A 16,230-nucleotide genomic window follows, 5' to 3' on the forward strand; every position below is an offset into this window, starting at 1 on the left:
AATGGATTCTGACCCAAAAGGCATCATCATTTTTGGAGCATAGGAATCGCCAGTCTGGATCAGACCAGAGGGCTATCTAATCCAGCACCCTGTCTCTGACGGTGCCCAGAACCAGCAGCTTCAGAGGAAGTACAAAACCCCTGCAGCTAAACTGGCCCTGAGGAAAGCTGCTCCTAACCCACATCAGAGTTGCACTAGGCCTTAAAGCAGCTGGATTTAGATCCTCTCCAAAACTCGTCGATTTTTAAATATTGCGCTGGCTTTCCTTGTTCGCCGTAAGAATGGCCAATCCATTTTTGACTCGTGCTGTGATCTTTTCCTCAGTGATCACTTGTGGCAATGAAGTCCGTAGGCTACATGTGCATTTTACCCGTATTTTCTAGGATAGGATCCTGCTCCCATTAAACTCAACTGAACTTAGATTTTCCGGGCTGCGGCTCAGGGACTGTCTTAAGTCTTGTGCTCCGTACGATGCCATGCATGCTGCCTGGATCGACCCTCAGTTATATGTAGTAGCAACGCATTACTGCGTATAATAGAAAGCTGATGCCCCTGACTGCGGGAACCATCAAAACTCCTTTGCCAAGATTTCTAACCCAGTCTTCAAGTTTCCCTGGCAGCAATAATTTTCTATCTGTTGCTACCTTTTGTTTTCTTTTTCTATCTTCCCTACCTCCAGCTTCTTTAACCTGAAGTTTAGTTCTTGTTATGGTTCCACAGTTCTATCAGAACTCTCTTTGCTTTCTTTATGTCCTCCTTTAGCGATGGCAGCAATGCAGCATCTTGCAGCACACCAAGGACTGGCCTGGGAACCGTAAGAGGTGAACATGTGCATCTCTACCGCTTGAGCTAAGGCGACCGATATCCTTTGTGGCTTGGGTACAGAGAGCCACGCAAGCACCTGAACTTAGTTTGCAAAGTCACCAGGTAACCTGGTTCCTTTTGCCACAGTCGTCAGTTGTTCTCGGCTTGCTTCTCTATGTTTCACTGACTGTCAAACTCAGGTATAGTGGGCTTGATCATGCCAGGAGATAAACACCTTCTATTTCACTGAGCGCCATCTCAGGGGCTGCTCAGCACCTGGGAGAAGAGAGCCCCTGGTAAGTACGTTCTAGTACAGGGTAAAAAACGGTCTTTCTGTTCTGCAGGAAATCCCGCCACTTCACAACATTTTCCATTCTGAAACTGCACAAAAAGTCGACATTTCAAAATTTCCTGAGGAATGGAAATATCAAAAACTTCCAGTTCGGAAACATCAAAACATTTTGTCTCGACAACGCTGAAATATTTCACCTCAATAAAGTACAACCCTTTTGCTTAGATCACATCAAGACATAATATTTGAATATTAGATATGTAAATCCATGATATTTATCTGCATGTATAGAATCTTAATATATTATGACATAAAAGTCACAATGAAACATTTTGCTGCTTCTGAATCAAAATGAAAAAGTCAAAACAAACTGTTTCCAGTTTTCCCCGTTGAAATCAACATGTTCCCACAGAACATTTCAATGTCAACACAACTGAATTTTCAGATGGAAAAACTGTTCCATCCCAAAAATTCTGCACAGCCCCAGTACTTTCTTTAGGTCCAGCTCTTTTGCACGGAAGCTGATCTCCTTGTCCGTTTACTGTGGTTTTATCAGCCTTCGCAAGTCCTTACAAATCATGGTGCAATTCTGGCAACCTTTACTAGGGCAGAACTCACATGGGGCCTGACTGTTGTTTACACTAACGCCACTTTATACTGCCCTAGGGGTGAAATCCCGATCTCAGCCAAGTCAGTGGCAGAATTCCCATTGGCTTCAGTGGAGGCAGGATTTCACCCTCGTACGCGTCAAGGGGCCTCAGAGTGGGATTAAATAGAATTAACTACCACTTTAAGGCCCTTTATGCTACCAGAGTGATGTAAATTGAATAGCATAAGTGGGAATCGGGCCCATAGTCAACTTTGCCTGAATAAACACCACAGGACTGGCACCATTATCATTTTAGTAAGTGCCAGCCACATGCGTGGTGCTGTTCATAAAACGGGAGGAGTTACGGTAAATCCCGGCCCATGTGTTTTGCTGCAGCTGACTCACGTTGCGCCAGTTCTTTTTCACGTTGCATCATGGCGTCTTTCGTTGCCTTTGCTTTCCCTTGCGCTGCGTCTTGTAGAAACGTCAGCTTCTTGCTCCTCAGCAATCTTTGCTATCCCGGCATTCTCTCGGCACCGTAGCCACGTGCTGTCTGTCTCTATCTTTTTTCTTGTGGGTGGCTGAGGCTGGTTGTTTTGGGAGACAAGCAGTTGTCATCCCAGCTGGATCTATTTTTCGATCAAGCTGAGGATGATGGGCTAGCACTGATGACTGGAGTGCTAAGAAGGCATAGCAAAGCTCTTTTATAATGTCAGGGTAAAATTCCACCCTGCAATCACTATGAAACTCCGCTCTCTTTCCAGGCATAGACCATAAGAACGTAAGCATGGCCAGACTGGGTCAGACCAATGGTCCATCCAGCTCAGTATGTTGTCTTCCGACAGTGGCCAATGTCAGGTGCTTTAGAGAGAATGAACAGAACGGGTGATCATCCAGTGATCCATCCCAGCACCCGTTCCCAGCTTCTGGCAAACAGCAATCCCTGCTCATCTGGCTAATAGCTATCGATGGACTTTGAACTTATCTAGATCTCCCAGTCGTAGCACAATAGATGTTGGAGTTCATCTTAGACATTCACTCCATCTCCCTGCCAAGTTAGGATTGTTCTCTCTCTTGTCCAATCAAGTTTCAAAAGTTCTAACAATGCGGTCCCCACCGCTTCCCATGGGAGACTATTCTACAGTCATCCAAAGGAAGGACGAGAACACTGGAGACTCCTTATGTGGATCGAAGAGGAGAACTGGCATTTTGCCCTTTGGCTGGTTTAGCCTACAGCTCATCTCTTTGCTCTCTGATACACATGCCCATAGCAAGGAGAGCCCCAAGCAACTGAACCTATTTGGAAGAGCTCTAATCCTTTAGCAAACCTGGCTGTTTGGGGCAGGCGTAAGGACAGACCTAGCAATCATTGCTTGCTGCTGTCTTTGTTTCTCCATTTCGATGTTCAGCATTCCAAATCCTTCCTCCACTTTTCTTCTTTTTCCACCCCCCTCCCCTCCCCTTCATGCCACCAGCATTAAATGGCTCGAGGCCGTATTTAAAGAACTGAGAAGCTGCAAGGAATCTAGTCGGATAATGGGAAGAAAGGCTCAAGGGACTCCCTGGGGGCTTATCATGGTTTCCCTCCAACTGTTTTACATGGAGTCGAAAGTTCAACCTCACATTTTCTGGAAAGGGAGGAGGGGGGAGAAAAAAGAAAGAAAGAAAGAGGACAAGTCGTGATGTGGGAATCTTTGGACTGTGATGAAGATGGAAGGCGCCACTCGAAAAAGCGAAGCTCTTCCAATGAGAAACAGATGTCCTACATGTTCCTAAACACATTCAGGCCGTTTTCAATTACACCAGAATTAGAGCAGTAATGAGAAACAAAACAGGGTTCCTGGTTCCCCCCACCCCTCCGTCTTCTTTCTTTTCTACCCAGATGGATCAGTAGCATATCGGCAGATGACATCTCAGATTGCTTCTTAAAACAATGCTAATCATCTAATATTTCTGTGCTGATGGTAATCTTTTCTTCCTTCAAACAGCTTGTAATGGGACCCAATTCCCCCGCTTCGAAGTGTTTGTTCGACTCTGTGCTGAAGATTTGTTCTGCTTGTTTTCTGCTTGTTAAAAGCTCATTGGTACAGACAACTTTATGGGCATTTTTTTTTTCAAGTCAGGCATGAGCAATAGTCTTCTCCGTCTTAGCCTGGGGTTTCCTCACGAGAAGAGGGATTGTTCTGGGAGGGTCGTGGAGGAGAGGGAGTCGAAGAACGCGCCGCTGAGGTTTTTCCAAAGTGAACAGTGATTTTTTGGAGCCAGGTTGTGAGTGGTCAAGCGCTCAGCACTTCCACAAGGCAGCCTGTTTTAACGGCTGCTCCAGGTGTGGCACGCAAAAACCCTGGTCATCTGGAAAATTCGGCTCTTTCTGACTGTCCTATTTAGTTCCTGGCAGTGGGTTGGTCACTTAAGGAGCAGTAGAGCAGGGGACTGGGACTCAGGACTTCTGGATTCTACGACTGACCCTGCCACTGGCTCTCTACTAATGTTAGAATCCTAGAATATTGGAAGGTGAGGGTCAGCAGTGACCTCAGGAGGTATCTAGTCCAACCCCCCTTTCTCAAAGCAGGACCCACCCCAAATAAACCAGCCCAGCCGGGGCTTTGTCAAGCCAGGCCTTAAAAACCTCTAAGGATGGAGATTCCACCACCTCCCTAGGTAACCCATTCCAGTGCTTCACCACCTCCTAGGGAAAAACTTTTTCCTAATATCCAACCTAGACCTCCCGCCACTGCAACTTGAGACCATTGCTCCTTGTTCTGTCATCTGCCACCACTGAGAACAACCTAGCTCCATCCTCCCTGGAACCCCCTTTCAGGTAGTTAAAGGCTGCTATCAAATCACCCCTCATTCTTCTCTTCTGCAGACTAAACAAGCCCAGTTCCCTCAGCCTCTCCTCATAAGTCTTGTGCTCCAGCCCCCTCATCATTTTTGTTGCCCGCCGCTGGACTCTCTCCAACTTCTCCACATCCTTCCTGTAGCGGGGGGTCCAAAACTGGACACAATACTCCAAATGCGGCCTCGCTAGTGCTGAATAGAGGGGAATAATCACTGCCCTCCATCTGCTGGCAATGCTCCTACTAACATTGGGAAAAGTCACTTTGGCCCACATCTTCCAAGGTATTTAGGCACCTAGCTCCCACTGAAATCAATGGGAGTTAAGTTCCTGGATGCTTTGAGGATCTGGGCTTTCGTGTCTCCGCGCCTCAGTTTCCTGCACTCTCAAATGGGGTCATGCTACCTCTGTGAGGCATGATAAGAAGAGACACACAGAAAAGGATGGTTCTGGGTATTGAGAGCAGGTTACCGCACCTTTCTACAGCAGGCTATTGGTTCAAGTCCAGCCCGTGCTGATGGCAGGCCCAAAGCTGGCAGCATTGGGTGACTTAGATGAAATAAGCTTGATGGTTTCATTCCTTCTAGTGGAGAAATCTTAGCCTCCCCGCCCCCTTGCCATAATTGGCCCCTTGCTGACTGTCTCCACAGAAACACTAGGAATTGAAAGGCCAGTGCAGACTGCCTTTAGATGTCAATGTCTAAGTCATGGCTGGAGCAGGGAAGGGCGGGCGGTTGAAGTTAGAGAGAATTCACTCTCCAGGACTGTCATAGAATCATAGCAGATGAGAGTTGGACGGGACCTCAGGAGGTCATCTAGTCCCACCTCCCTGCTCAAAGCAGGACCAACCCCAAGTATCAATTATGCACCTTTCACAAGCACCACTTTTACACCATCAAAGATAACAGTTTAGTATTTCTCCGCGTTGGGCTATTCCATTTTGCACTGCTCTTTCCACCTCTCTATTGCACCTGCCTCTGTCCTGGCTCCTTTAAACCAAAGCCCTAGAGACCCGGACAATGGGATTCAATGACATTTTCCAGGAGCAGCACCAAGAGGCCTGCAGCTCTGCAGGTGGACAAAGGCACTGGAAGGGGACTCAAGAGCTGGGCTCAGTTTGCAGCTCTGCCACATGCTTGGTGCGTAACCTTGGGCAAGTCACCTAGTCCCTCTCTGCTCCATTTCCCTTCTCCCCAGGGTGCTGCAAAGATTTGCTACGATGCTGACGGAGGCTCAATTAGTAGATTCAAGGATGGGTCTCTATTGCTCTGCTTTTGACTTTATAAAAGGTTTGGGAGTCTGGAAAGCTTTTGCGTCTGCATTTGTTGGGGAACGGGCCCACAAGGGGAAGCAGGGCAGGACGTTGCTTTCCTGATCAAGGCTAAATCTCATTCCTCTCAGCTCATTCCGGTGCACCATTTCCAGAGTGTCATTCTTCCTCTCCATGGTAGGGCGATTGCAAATGTCGTCCAACAAGACGCGCCCGGAGCTGTGCACATAATGTAATGCTCTCTCTCTGCATTGCATGCCTACCTGTTCCATCTGGGCTTCTCCATTTACATTTCCTGTGGTCCTCTATTGTGAACTTGCGGCAGTTGTCTTCTAAATGCCTGGCTTTCTCTGAGGGGGTTGCTGCAGGAAATACCCTTTGCTTATATCTGGCATTCATGCCAAGTCCCATATAGATTTATCCGTGGATCTTTTTCATTTTTTCCTCTCCCCTCCTTGCAATCCTGAGTCACTGCAACCATCCATTCTGCAAGGCGATTGCTCCTGACGCAGGAGCCTGATTTCCCTGGAGATGATTTCTGGATAGCTAACTGGTGTCCAAGAAAGAATCAAATGTACTTTTTTGTTCCCTAGATATGTGCTTTTGACATTTACTTTTTTTTTTACATTTGTCTGTATTATATCTTTTGTACTTAAAAAAGCAAAACAAAAAACTCCAGCCCATGCCATCGCTGATACTTGAAGAGTGCCCTGGGAAAGAAATGTCTTGCAGAAAAACAGGAGCAGGCAGGAAGCTCCAAGAACGCTGCGCTTTGCTTTAACATTTTAAAATGAATTTAGCGCTGGTGAAGGGCACCAGATTGATAACTCTGGATTTGGGAGTTCTCCTTTTGCCAAAAGAACAGGTACACCCCGGGTGGCTACTCACGAGCTTCCCCCAACTCTGTATGGCCAATGTACTTCAGCCTTGCTTCAAAGGATACCATCTGAGGCCCGTTTCATACAAGTTGGTCTTTACGGGGGACCCTGTGCCTGCGTGGAGTCCTGAGGAAGTCAATTTTTCTTCAGAACTCGTCTCATTTTGTAGATCTTAATTAGACTTTACAAAGGAAGCCAACTTTGAACTTTGCAAACATTTACTCCTTGCTCATGAAATTCAGCATGGTCTAATGCGTAGGGCACTGGTGAGAGAGCCTGGAGACCTAGCCTCTCCTACCAAATTTCGGGGAGGCCTTGGCCAAGTCACGTTATCTCTTGGGGTTTCTGTTTTCCCCACCCACCCTTTTGCTGTTTTGTAGCTTTTTGGGGCAGAGACTGTTTTTACAGGGTGCGGGTACAGTAGTCAGTACAATAGGGCTCTGATCTTGGTTGGGTTGGGGTTTTTAGCCACTACTCTAATAATATAACTAATAAGAATAAAACTGTATAAGAAATTCCAGGTTGCATTATCCATTATGGGTCCAATTCTCCTTTGTGTAATCATTTACAACAGGGCATGCTAGGTAGAAAATGGTATCAGATAAGAATAGGAGCATTTTGTTCCCATTTTGCCCAGACATAAGAGAGAGAGGCAGGCGTTGTATCTTTTTAAAGGAAGACACTGTTTTAACACCAGAGACTTTTTGAAGTCCAGGCAGAGGCAAAATCTTGCCCTAACGCGAACTATACCACCATTGTCAGTGCTGGAGGTGGTTGAAAAAAATATGAAGACACTGTCTCAGAAACTTTCATACACACAAAAGTGCCCCCTTTTTATGGTGAACCTTTGAAAAATTCAATTTTCAAAACCTGTTCTATGACTGGTTGAAATCCAGAATAAATTTTTTTCCAAAATTGCACAATAATTTTCCCCTGTTTCTGGCTGAAAGAATGCGCAATGTCTCCATAGTTTGACTATTTGTAATTCTGATATAAGAAAATCGTATCTGAAAAGCTATGGAGTTGAGGTTGAATTTGCATGCTTAATTCTGCATTTCCTGACTTCTGGATGCTTGATTTCTCATTCTCCCCATTGCATTACTCTTTGCAATTTGCATGGAATATAAATTGTCAATGGAAGTTATAAGCTCCTTGCCTTGAAACCATTTTGATCTCTTATGAAATCTGCTAGTCTTAACTTTGCTATCCTACATCCTGGTCAGCCTTAAATGAGATCTCCTAAACATTTCTGCCTTCACCAGAGTCATTCTGAACCCAGCCAACTCACTGTTTAGATGAACTCACGTGCTGAATGGACTCAGACACTTTCATGATTTAGGAGCCTTTCTATATCAAAGACATTTGTATTGGTATAGTGACACCGGTGTTGCTTCAAAACTGTAGCATCTTAAAACCAGGGGCTTGCAGAGGTGAAACTACATGAGTTTAACTACATTGGTACAAATATCCTCAGGAGAACTGGTCAGGAATGTTCCACTGGGGTGTTTTTCCACTGGAAAAATGCAGATTTGTTGAAAATGAGATGTTTCACGGAAAAACGTCTCTTTTCACAAAATTTCATTTGGAAAGAAAAAAAGCGTTCTGAACTTGTTGGAATGGAACATTTAAATTTTCCATTTTGAAATGACTTTCCATTTCAATTTATATCATATAAAATTAAAAAGTCACCCTTGGAACAAAATTTGTAGAGAAAATCAAAATGAAATGAACACTTGTTTTCAGAATTTCATTTAATAGGAAATTTTGAATTTTGTTTTTGTTCTGTTGCGTAACAGAAAAAAATGTGAAATTGTGGATTTTTCTACTAATCAAAAAAATCCAGTTCTTGCCTGGCTCCAATCCCCAGACTAGAGAGGTTCTAAGAAATGTATGTAGACACAGGATAGTCCCCCCACTGACATTACAAAGCACACTAGCTTTTAAAGTTGATAAAACACAGAACAGAGAAAAGTCAGTGAGAAATTCTATGATACCGGTGTGACTTTGTGAAAAGTGTTTCAGTGTGCACATACTAAACCCATCTTCTTTAAAAACCTGATGCATTCCTCAAAGCTTGCTGAGATCTACAATGCAATGATTCTATGATTCTAACACAAACCAAGTTTGAAGAAAATAGATTCAGGGACTTTTAAGTTCTCCAAATTTCTGATGGGGAAGTACAATGGGTTGTTTTCTTTCCAATAAAAAAAACCCCAACATGATTTGGTTCAAAGTTAAAAAATCCCCAAAACATATTCACCTCTGGGCAAAGACTGAGTGTGAGAAATTACAGCCCCAGAAAGAAGTGGTTACGGAAAATCATGAGCAGAGGGGTTGGATCTCGGCTTTAATTATAGTGACTGCTCTGTGCACCTGCTATAACCTACGTAAAAATGCAACACATGCATCAATACAGCTATAATTACAAATGCAACATCAAAGCATTCTGTAGTATCCTTTATAGATATTAAACCCATTGGGAAAGGCTGTGACTCTGCGATGATGAAATTCTCATATAAAACAGGTAGAGTTTAAACTTGACAGTGAGTTATCATCGTGGATTCTCCCCCACCCTGGAAAATTACGCAGCTGTCCTATTGCGATTTTTTTATAGGGAGTCAAAGGTATAGAGTCCACTTTTACCAACAAGGGAACTAACGCTCCTGCCCCTGGGAAAAACATTCACTGGCACTAATCACTAACAATGAGATGAAAGTCTGCTCAGGTTTTAAGTGAGTTTCATCAGAGGTATGTGATGTTTCTCAGTGTGTTTTACATCCATCAGAAACATACCTGAACACTTTGATGTTGCATTTTTAAACTACACCCTAGTCCTGCAGCACTTGTGGATTTCGTGTTCTATACTCAGCTTGATACGCATGAGACAGCTTTATTTCGTAGAATACCTCTTCTGGTACCCCGCTAATACTCTGGAGTCACTCAAAGGAATACGTAATGGCCAACGAAAGTCACAAGGGGATGGAGAAGGGAGGGAAGATGTGTTGTCGGGTGCACTTTTAAGCGAGATGGCTGGCCAAGGAGGTGGAGAGGCAGAGGGAGTCACTTGGAGCTAGGGGCTGTGAAGGGGAAGTGTCCTGTGCTGAGAGCATATGAATAAATCGAATGGAGACTGGTGCTAGACAGGAGATGGGAGAAAGGTGAGGATTATGAGGCTGGGGTAAGTTGCTCGAGTGTTTTTAAAAAGGCCTAGCATTAAACCTCCCTGGAAGAACCAGATGAGAATCTGTGTGTATAGGAGATGATCAGACATTCCTGTTCAAGAACAAACGCCCCACCCCATACGCCAACTATAAATGGCAGCTTCCATCACCTTGTGGGTTTATTATTATTTGTCTGTTTTTCCTTCCCATTGGAGTTAGCCGAGGCATGTCACCGGGTCGAGCTGAATGGAGACTGGCAGGCGGAGCTGACTCAGAAGCTCAGTGCGTGCTGCATAGCTGTGCACGTGGACAGTGCATGCTGGGTTCGCTGTCGTCTGAGGCTCCAGCCATGGCGAAGTCTTCCCAGAAATATGCCAAGCGAGCAAAGCTGAGCAGTACCTGTCTGACCCACTGCTACGTGGGGTCTGCCACCAGAGGGAGGCCAGAAGGGAAGTGCATTACCCGGCTTGAATTCAGCCGGGGGTTTCCCTCTATTTCCCATCTACCCCCACCCCCACATGGTGAGTGTAACACACTCTTCTGCTCTGGAGACAAGTCTGCCAGCATCGCAGGCTGCCCTTGTAGACCTGAAACAAAGTTAAATAGAATCATAGAGTTGGAAGGGACCTTAGGAGGTATCTAGTCCAACCCCCTGCTCAAAGCAGGACTAACCTCAGCTAAATCATCCCAGCCAGGGTTTTGTCAAGCTGCAGCTTATAAACCTCCAAAGATGCAGATTCCACCACCTCCCCAAGTAACCCATTCCAGTGCTTCACCACCCTCCTAGTGAAAAACTTTTTCCTAATGTCCAACCTAGACCTCCCCCACTGCAACTTGAGACCGTTGCTCCTTGTTTTGTCATCTGCCACCACTGAGAACAGCCTAGCTCCATCCTCCCTGGAACCCCCTTTCAGGTAGTTAAAGGCTGCTATCACATCCCCCCTCACTCTTCTCTTCTGCAGACTAAACAAGCCCAGTTCTCTCAGCCTCTCTTCATAAGTCTTGTGCTCCAGCCCCCTCATCATTTTTGTTGCCCTCCACTGGACTCTCTCCAACTTCTCCACATCCTTTTTGTAGTGGGGGGCCCAAAACTGGACACAATATTCCAAATGCGGCCTCACCAATACCGAATAGAGGGGAATAATCACTTCCCTCGATCTGCTGGCAATGCTCCTACTAATGCAGCCCAATATGCTATTAGCCTTCTTGGCAACCAGGGCACACTGCTGACTCATATCCAGCTTCTTGTCCACTGTAACCCCCAGGTCCTTTTCTGCAGAACTGCTGCCTAGCCCATCAGTCCCCAGTCTATAGCTGTGCATGGGATTCTTCCGTCCTAAGTGCAGGACTCTGCACTTGTCCTTGTTGTACCTCATCAGATTTCTTTTGGCCCAATCCTCCAGTTTGTTTAGGTCACTCTGTATCCTATCGCTACCTTCCAGGGTATCTACCACTCCCCCCAGCTTAGCGTCATCCACAAACTTGCTGAGGGTGCAATCTACCCCATCTTCCAGATTATTAATGAAGATGTTGAACAAAACCGCCCCAGAACCGACCCCTTTCTAAGATGTCTAAAATGTCCCTTTCTAAGAACAAAACTGGGTATAACCTTTCATAGCAATGGAATTGACCTGCTCTCACAGACCTGGGCGAGCTCCCCCAGCTGGAAACTCAGACTGCAAGGAGGGACCCAAACGCTGACTCCCATGTGTCCTCAGCTTGCACCATTCCTGGCTCTGGTCTCTAGGCCACGCACTCCAGGTGCAGCCCTCGTGTCTGACCCCACTCTCGGCATCGGGGACGCTATGATCCAATTGCTCAGGCCCCGAAACGAGGGCCGTCTCCCCCAGGCCTCCCCAGCAGCTCTTGCACGTTCCCAGCATCCCACCAAAGGTGCGAGCCTCCTAGGTGAGAGTTTTCCTCTGCATGGACTGGGGTAGCTAGCGCCAGCGGACACAGCAAAAAGTCTCTGAGCCAATTACTCTCTGCTTAGGAGATAAAGCCCGAGAGAGCACAGATTGTCCAAGACCCCTTGCCCCCGTTCGCCTTTCCCGTGGCAGTCCTTGGAGGTCCATCTGTGGTCAGGTAGGCAGGGTCCCACGCCCTGCTCAGCTCCCCTCAGGTGGAACTGGTGGAAATGTGCAAAGACCCGGCACCCTTTTGTAAGTGTCCAGTTGATTCTCAGTTCCCGACTGGCTTAGGGTGGACCACGTGATCCCGCTTTGGGGGAAAGGAGAGCTCTTGTTCCAAGTGAACAGAGACCACAGGAGGGTTTCCATTCCAGCTAATGCCTGAGGCGTCTTTTCCTTCCCAAGGAAAGGTGGGGTTATGATTATAGGGCACTAGGACTAGAGGTCTTGGCCAGGCCTAGGCGAGGCCCCAGACAAGCATGTAGCAAATAACAGGAGCTGCCCCCAGCCAGTTTTACAGCTAAAGCACACGATGCAGTCAGACCTGGGGGGCTGTCCCCAGCTATGCCAGCCTGGGGCAAATCAATGAACCTCTCTGAGCCTCAGTTTCCTCATCTGGGACAGAGGGAGCTTTATAATCACCTTCCAGCAGGAGTCCTGAGGAGTCTCCACTGTTCGTCTAGCCCTTTCAGAAATGGCCATTGAGGAGGCTCCGGCTGTGCAGAGGGTCACAATAAAACCTGTTAGCTGCATTTGTGTCTCTGTCATGCAGCAAAACCGGTTCAGCGTTTTAATCTGCCTTCACTTTATGCTTGCGTTAGAAAAGACTCCATGCACCGTCACCATACCTGGGTGCTCGGTAGCAGTTCCTCTACACACCCAGATAAATGCAGTGCCCTGGAGGCTGAGATGCAAATAAAAAAAAAAATCACTTCCTAGATGTGACAGGTTTTAAGGCCAGAAGAGACCATTGGGGTCATCTAGCCTGACCTGTATAAGCCAGGCCAGAGACCTTCACCCAGTGATTCCTGCACCATAGCCCCACAACCCGCGGTGGAATGGGGCAGATCTCTTAGAAAGCCATCCAATCTCAACAGAAGGAGTGCTCTCAGCGGCTGTTTGAACAGCGCACTATAAAGAGCTGAAAGACCTATGGACTGCCAAGACAGTTGCACTCCTGTAGGAGGACGAAGAAGCTGCAGCCCAGGATGAAGCCTGTAAGGGGACGTGTACACAGGGATAAAAGACCCGCAGCATGGCTGCAGCTGGCTGACTCCGGCTTGTGGGGCTAAAAAAAATCACTGTGTAGACATTCAGGCTTGGGCTGGAGCCGCAGCTCTGGGATCCTCCACCGACATGGGCCTCCATCCCGAACCCAAATGTCTACACAGCAATTGTTCAGGCTGGAGCTTGAGCCTGGGCCAGCCGTGGGTTTTTTATCCCTGTGTAGACATACTCTGAGAGGCAGGGATGCAGCATCCTCCCTCCGTCCGTGGGATCTGGCTGTGGAATGAATCGCCAGAGGAAGATTAGTCAAATGTGGAGTTGGGGGTCATATTTAAGAAGTGCTGCAAAACCTTCCCCTCTGACAAAGCCTTTCCACTGTAATCAGAATGGATCTCCTAGCTCTGACCCCACCCGCATAGCTTCCCCCTTCTCTCACTACAGACAGAGTCACGTGGCTATGAAGTAGCTGTGGTGGCACGTAGCATGGACTTCTGTCTGGTACAGTTCTGTGCAAGTTGTTTTCTTTCAGCAAGTGTCAGTATGGGAGGTTTTAGGTTTCTTAAAACCCTCAGAATTGCATCTTCCAGCTTCACTGATCGCTGGCCCTGTGCTCTGCTTCCTTCAACTTCAGCTCTAGAAACCTTCTGTAGAAGCATCTCTTCTTCTGCACTGTGCACATGACCTCCCCAGTGCAGCCGTCTTGTTCTCCACTGCTGCAAGACTTCAGTTTGCTGGGATCCTCCAACCATCAACCCAACAACGCTGCAGCTTCTGACACTGCAAACGGTTCAGTTGTCTCTCCTCACTTGTTTTTAATGGCCATGTTTCTGCTTTGTATAACAGACTTGTTATCGCCACTGCGCTGAACACGCATATTTTAGTGGTCACGCAGACATCCCGCTGCCCAGACAGAGTGCTGAAATGCCATTGACGCAAGACAGATCAGATGTGTAACATCTTCGGCTATAGAGCGTCCTGCTGTCGGCTGACTACCCAGATAGCTAAAACTATCCACCCAGTCAGTGTTGGTGCCATCCACATACCGCAGTAGCAGGCCGTTCATTTCCGTTCTCCGGGGGGCATGAATAGTTTTGGTTTTAGCACCATTGATCTTAGTCCCAAAGTTTCTGCAGGTTTTCGCTGCTTTTCCAGCAGCCGCTATGGTTGTAGTGTCTCCAGCTCAGGCATTATCATCCCTGCCTCAAGATCCTCTCAAGACAAATCTTTAAATTTGACACCTCCTACTTTGGCCTCTAGCGGCTTTGTCATCAGTTCGTCCATTAGCACATTAAACAACACAGCCGAGAGAACGCATCCCTGACGTGTTTCTGGTTCTACGGAAAACCAGTTCGTAAGACGAGCCCTGACCCGCACGCAGGCAAGCGTGGCATGGTGCGGTTCCTCCACCAGACACACTAAACCCTCAAGCACCTCCTGCTGGCGTGGCACTAGCCACAGGGCGGATCAAGGCACTGAGTCAAAAGGGGCTGCAAAGTCTAGAAAGAAAAGTTAGCTTCCTTTTGTCGCCCTCCTCATTTTCCCAATAACGTTCGAAAGAACGAATACAGAGCCTGGACTGTAGACCGGCCTGTGTCGTCCCAGTGTCTTGGGATGCCTGGAGCCAGGATGAAAGCTGAAGGGCCTAAGCTGAACCTAGGGGAAGCTGCAGGAAGGAAGAGTGAACTAGATCCCGGGCCTCCACCCTTTATACCCAACTCCCCAATTGCTCTACAAAGATTGGAGGTGAGCCATGGCATTGAACCTCGTGGGAGCCCACAGGTGAGAGGTCTCATGGCAGAGAAGTTGCCCGTGTCGGGCCACGAGTTGTGGTTATACCTTCTTTGTCTGACCACCACCATCTCCCAGCCCCCTCTTCCTCTGGGAGTGCAGCCGCCGACCCTGTGACAGGCTCCAGGGCTGGCCTGTGAGCGGCCAAAGTGTCATTCCTGAGCCCGGCATAACCTGTTGAAACCATGCCCGCTTTAATCTCTCTTTCAGGGAGGTCTCTTAAGGCTGTGAATCACCTCGGTGTAGACCTGACACTATCGTCACTTGTACTGCAGTGATGTTTAGAGATGCAAAATGAGATCAGGGTCCCATTGTGCTAGGCACTATACAAACACAGTCAGAGACCGTCTCTGCCCGGAAGAGCATACAATCAAAACAGTCATGATTAAGGGTGAAGTGATGGGACAAAGGCCACGGAGCATGTCAGTGGCAAAGCTGGGACTAGAACCCTGGCATCTTGAATGTCTAGTCCAAGACGGTACTACCCCCACACCATGCAGGGCCTTAAATACCATTCAGTGACACATCCTGGACCAAATGTTTCCCAAACAAGACCCTCCCTTACTTGCTGTTTCTCTCTTGTTCCTGCGTGCAGCTCATAATAATGTCCAGATACAGTAACCAGGGGTGGCAGTCTGCATACGATTGGCTCACGGGCTGTGACTTGGTATGCCATGGAATACAAACAAGAGAAAGGTCACCGAAGCCCACGCATCTGTCTCTTTGTCAAACAAGGCAGGAGAACATTTCCAAGAACGGTAAATCAGTCTGAAAAAACAGCCTCCCATTCTGAGCCGGCCGGTGGCCGCAGCAGCATCTCAACTTGTCTGCCTCCTAATATAATCCCTTCCGCTTCTCTGTGTGCCTGGCAGATAATAAACCCTGTTTGTGGAGGACATTCCTGCACAGCTGGAAACAGTGCGGTCAGCCGGCCCGAAGCTGTGCTGAATAAGAGACTCGCATTGTTTTATTTTGCAGTTATAGGTCTTCTGGGCTGGTCTTCTCTAACCCAGGACCAGACCAGGCGGTGGGGCAGATCCAGCCCAGGTGTAAGTCAGCGGAGTTGCACCTGCTTACACCAGTGATGGATTTGACTCAATTAATGATTGCCAGCAATTCTTACTCTGCATTAGACCACACAGACCGAGGTTGTTCTCATTGAAGCAAGGACAAAGCTCTCCTTGATTTCAAGGTCCCAGGTGAATCCAAAGCTTCCAGTAGTGGGGGCTGTATGGTCAGCTTGCCGGGAGCTTCCACGGTGCACCTGTACTTGCATAAGGCATTTTATAGCCCCCCCGAACTATAACATTTGCTTGTGCTTGTATCTTCTCATTGAAGAAGAGAAACCATTTGTGGCTGGAGCTCAGCCTCAGAGGATCACCTCTGTGGTCCCTGTACATTCAATGAGAGGGCAAAAACGTTCAGTTTCAGATAAAAATGGAAGCTTGCAGGATTAGAGGAGATTGATGGGA

This window comes from Emydura macquarii, unplaced genomic scaffold, assembly GCF_026122565.2.
Source record: "Emydura macquarii macquarii isolate MOO-44397 ecotype Brisbane River unplaced genomic scaffold, CSIRO-AGI_Emac_v2 contig_3345, whole genome shotgun sequence".
In the NCBI taxonomy this organism is placed as follows: domain Eukaryota; kingdom Metazoa; phylum Chordata; order Testudines; family Chelidae; genus Emydura; species Emydura macquarii.